The 5,552-nt window shown below is 37.0% G+C and overlaps 1 non-coding gene across 1 annotated transcript; it reads left to right on the forward strand.

Annotated features, from left to right (window-relative positions):
- The first annotated feature begins 76 nt into the window (after positions 1–76).
- On the forward strand, positions 77–186 carry LOC132191171 (small nucleolar RNA SNORD90). The gene has a single exon (XR_009441202.1). It is a non-coding gene; the product is annotated as a small nucleolar RNA SNORD90 (small nucleolar RNA).
- Positions 187–5,552: the final 5,366 nt, after the last annotated feature.

A 5,552-nucleotide genomic window follows, 5' to 3' on the forward strand; every position in this document is an offset into this window, starting at 1 on the left:
ATATTTGTTTATATCAAAATTAATGTTAATTTTTTTTTTAATAAAATTTTTTTTTTTGACGTGTGCAATTGACACGTCAAAAGTTTTTGACGTGTTAATTTAACACGTCAAAACTTTTTGACGTGTTAAAAGAAAACACGTCAATAATATTTTTTTTGACGTGTCTAAGCAGACACGTCAAAAGCTTTTGATGTGGCAAACATAAGTTACTGTTTGCCACGTCAAAAAACATCTATTTTTTTGTAGTGCTAAGAAGTGGAGCAATTGAGTGATTAAATTATCTAGATTAAATTAAGTAAAATGGAGTTAAGGAAAAATTAATGGGAAAAACACTAGGGCTTCAAGGATCCACCTAGGACTTTATTACATGTTCTTGAGACATATATATTTTTTAACTCAAGTAGGTAGAGAATTAACTCTCCTAATCGGAAGATTTAACAATAAAACATTAATTAAAAATAAAGTCGAATGAGCATGGGTTTGATTAAAAGTCGATTTTAATGACATGTTAAGAGAGATTAAGCATTCACTATAAATTCGAATCATAACAAATCAAACAAAAATGATAATGAATAAAAAACTAGTCAACATGAAATCTTTCTCAAATTAAAATCATTCCCAACATTCAATCACTATTCCATGAAAAACATATGAAACATAGTCTCAAGAACACAAAATAAAAATACTGGGCTTCACCCATAGCCCTAGCTAAAAGATTAGCCACTCATAATTATGAAAATAATTTTCATAATTAAAGTACTAAACATAAAACAAAGCAAAATGAAAATAAAATTCTACTTGCAGATTGGGAATCTTCATACTCTCCAGTAGGATCTCCCTTCTCATTTGATGAAGCTCTCTTCTAGGATCAGGAGTGGACCGGTATATCTCTTTGAAGTCCCCTAAAATTTTAAAACTACTCTTAAAATTTTAAAATTTACCCCTAAAATTTAGGTTTTATTATGAAATGTCCCCCAAAACTAAAATTTTACCCCTAAATTTTTACTTCTTAAAATTTTGTCCCCCACTCTTAAATGTTTGGTTCCGCCCTTGTCTAGGATCTTTCTTTTTTCTCAGCCGTGGTTTCTCTTTTAAGACAAAGGAAACTACTCTGCACAACTTGTCTTGGCACATTTTCCTCCTTCTCACAGTGGCGTTGTGGGCGCATTAATTTCCCTTGTCTCCCACCTCACACATTGCTTGTTAAGAAGAAAGTCAATTCTCCTTGATTTTCTTTCAGATGAGAGTAAAAGCTGGCCATTTTAATGCAATTGACAAACAAGTAACCACCATGCTAGAAAAACGTAGCTCCATTTTTCTTTTCTCTTTTTTTGTTTCTGTTTTTATTTTTATTTTTTATTTTTTTATTCTTTCTTGCACATGATGGAAGCAATCAACTTATAAGACAATTCGTCTTATTAGTTGACGATTCAACTCTTCTTTTTTCACTTTGGTTATTTGTCATAAAAGCACGCACCAATATTAGTGCATTCAACCGTATAAGTTGACATTCAGTCATGGGCTTTGTTCCAATGTGGCAATTATATAAAGTGATCCATGAGCTCATTTATCATCAAATTTCGTAAATCTACTTCCCATTCAGTTTTGGCCCTTAATACGTCATAATGGGTATTCAACGTGAAATTATGAATTGCTCCTAATCTTTCCAACACATCCAGCCTTGTCTTGATCCGATATTTGAGCTAGGAGTTATGGCCAAGAAAAGTCCATTGTCTGTATAAGTCCGAATTTAAAAGAATTAAGTGCATTTCTCCTCAGGAAACTGTAAAACACTATAAACAGAAAAATAACATAAAATATTATATTACAATGTAACTAAGGGATTAACGTGTGTGAGTTAAGGGGCTCGAATGTGCAATATTCGGGACTTATCTTGTAATGCTCACGGCCCGTTAATGCTAAGTTAATTTGTTGACTTATAGCACAAATGAACAAAAGAGACCTGAGCATTAAATCCAACTAAATGATAGTTTAGAAAAACATTAAAAACAGAAACATAAGGTTAACATGAAAATCTTAAAGGTCAATACAAATTAAACCAACTTAATGTCATAAATATCAGCATAGTGCCCCAAGGTGATGATGTAAGGGTGATCATAGTATAATAAATGTGATCATCCCCACACCTAATTATCCCCATGAAGGGTAATAACTTTCATGGAGTTTATCTGATAAGAGATCGTACACAACTCTTGACTAAGAGTTATGATTGGGACTCTATAAATAGAGTCCAATTAGAACACTATTCTAACTAATTTTATTCTACCATTGCTTCTCATATTTTCTCTTAGTCCTCCATTAAATTTTCACACCAAAGGAAAAATCATTCTGCTTGATCAACTCTAAAAAAATGTTCAGTGGTATCAAAGCCATGTTATGGAAGATCAAGAGAAAATTGAAAACTCACAAATCTTTTTGTCTAATATTCATCAAGCCATCAACATGCAAGTAATTGGTTTGGCTTTAATCGTGGCCTTCTACAATCTACATCGAACTTTAGAAAAGTTAGAAGAAAAACATCTTGTTATTACTATGGGTGGCTTGAAATATACAGGCAACACTAAAGCATTAAGGAGAAGAAATTTGCTAGAAGAAAAATATCGAAAAACATTTCTTAGTATGCCATTAAAGGATTCAAAGAAAGTTTTTCCAGAAAAGGCTCTCACCGACAAGACGGAGATTTCATCTCCATCTGGCTTTGAAATTGTTGGAGAAACATCTCCAAACAAGAATCTCATTTTTGGAACGTGGGAGGAAGGATAAAATTCAAGAGTGTCTTCATTTGAGGATTTTGGTTTAGATTCTGCACTGGAGGAAGAAGAAGACCCACACACGAGGAAGAAGAAGATCCCCAAACTGCTCAAAATTGCATTGTTTTGACCAGCCAGGGGACCAAAAACGACCCCCTTAACCCTATAAGAAATGACGACGTCACATCTAAGTGGGACAATGCCATTTTAGCCACTGCAGCAGAGGTGGGTTCCTGCGACTCTAGAAACGACGTCGTCTCATCAAAACGGGACGAAGCTATTTCATTTTTGGGGTGGGTCTACCCCAAGCCCGCGACGAAAGACACCGTTTCCGGGCGAAACTGCACCACTTTATGGACCTTGGAGCAAGCCTGTAAGAAACAACATAACATCATTCCGGAGTGTATCTACAGCCCGACCTAACAACATTCCGAACCGGCCCAAAGTGGAAGCACACAACTCAGAAGTCAGTCATGAGAGCCCAAGTGATGTAGACTGGAAAGCTAAGGATTCCATAAAAAAAAGCGATGATTCGCATCTGACGAGTCCTACTAAAAAGACCATATCTAGAGTTTCAGACCTCGGATTGGAGCAAGATTTACAGCGTTGGAAAGCTAGTCAAAAGATATACAAAGTCATGGTTCACGAGAGTTTGGTAATTCCAATGATTACTAGGTCAAAATAGCCTTCGTTCACAGGATGTTCGCAAGCCATCCGAACGGGCCTCTTCCAGAAGTTACCATAGTAAAACCCGAGACGTCCATTCGCAGCCCGTTCGCAAGCCGTTTGGACGGACCTATGTTCTGTTTCAATTTTTACTTGTTTTACGTACTTTAATTTCAGTTATTTGCGGGACCGTCCGAACGGGGATATGTCCCATCTGGATGGGACTCGTAGAAGCTCAATTCTGACTCTATTTTGTATTAATTTTAGGTTTAGGGTTTGGGGGCCTATAAATACATGTTTTATAGACCATAGAACGTGGCTTTTGATTATATGTGATTTTTTATCAATAAGAAGTCTTATAGTTGAATTTCTTCATTATTTTCCTTCAAACCCTAGAGAATATCTAGCGTTTAGAGAAGATTTCTTAGATTATTTGATAGTATTAAAATCTAGAAATATCTATATGTTCTTTATTGTTGTTCTTCTTTGCAGCCACTACGTCATGCTGCATAAGTTGCCATCAGAACCCAAGTTACTTTCCATGGCTCCTGTCACAAGGGGAAGGGGCAACCCCTATGCAAACTTACACGACGTGTACGAGCGCGAGGAATCAGTTTGAAGAGAACAAGAGGCGACACAGTGGCAAAACTTGGAAGAGCAATTTGAGGCTACAGGGGATCAAATTGAAGCCCTCACTACCCAATTATCCAACACGGTTGGTCACAACAGACGCCATCATCGACCCCTACTGCACGTTTCGAAAGAGGAGCATGAACATGACAATGGGTACGAATCTGAGAACCCTTTTGCGGAGCGCTGAATGCAGAGCCATCAGCCGCTTGCGCAAGCTCATGCCAATCGGTCGGAGAAGGGGTTCAAACTCAACATTCCAGAACTCCAAGAGGTCTACAACCCAAAGAATTTCTCGACTTCAAGGGGGTGTCTGAAGATCGACGGGATTCTTTGGTCGCAACCAAATTTATTGAGGAAGATTTTTCGGTAGATTGGGCCTCTCTACCAATCTATGACATTTATCCTGACAAAGAGAATCTATTGGAATAGGTAAATTTATTTGTTGATGCCATAAATTTTTTTGAAGAGAATGATGTCCACCTGGTGCTTGATGAAAGCCCTAAAAGTGAAGTCTTTGATTTGGAAATTGATTTCCTTGGGGTAGAAAATATTTATCAAATTTCCTCGATGCTAAGATTTGTGATGACTTTTATGCGGAGAATAATTTGATATTTAAAAGGGAAGAGGTCATTGATCCTTTTTGGGAGATATTCATGGCACATGAACGAAAGAACATGTATGACTATCGTGTGAAGCCAAGGTTCTTTGAATCTAGTGTGAGAAGTTTTCAAGTTAATAATCGCAATCTTAGGGTGAGTAGAGAAGTATTGTTTCTTGTACGATGTTACATTGTTTTGCTTTTGAAGACAAAAGGATGGAATTAATTAATTGGGCATTCGAAGGATCGGAGAAAGAACCATCCTAATTCGAGGACGAATTCTTTCCAACAGGGGAAGAATGATGTAAGGGGAACGGGTGTAATTTACCCCCACGAACTTGAATAATGAGGTTTTGAATTCGAGGATGAATTCTCTCTAACCTAGGAAGGATAAAGTAGACCGGAAAGCTAAGGATTCCATAAAAAAGAGTGATGATTCAGATGTCGGAAGGAGCAAGCTTTGCAGCGTTAAAAAGCTAGCTCAAAAATATACAAAGTCATGTTTCATGAGAGTTTTCTAATTCCGATGTTTACTAGGTCAAAAGATCCTCCGTTTGCAGGCTATTCGCAAGCCGTCTGAATGAGCCTAAGTCGTCAAAGTAAAGCCCGAGATGTCCATTTGCAGCTCGTTCGCAAGCCATCCGGACGGCCCTATGTTATGTTTCTTTTACTTGTTTTACATACCTTACTTTCCATTATTTGGGGGACTATCCAAACGGGGGTCTGTCTCGTCCGGAAAGGACTCATAGAAGTTCAATTCTGACTCTATTTTGTATTAATTTTAGGTTTAGGGTTTGGGGGCCTATAAATACATGTTTTATAGACCATAGAACGTGGCTTTTGATTATATGTGATTTTTTATCAATAAGAAGTCTTAGAGTTGA

This window comes from Corylus avellana, chromosome ca8, assembly GCF_901000735.1.
Source record: "Corylus avellana chromosome ca8, CavTom2PMs-1.0".
Lineage (NCBI taxonomy): Eukaryota > Viridiplantae > Streptophyta > Magnoliopsida > Fagales > Betulaceae > Corylus > Corylus avellana.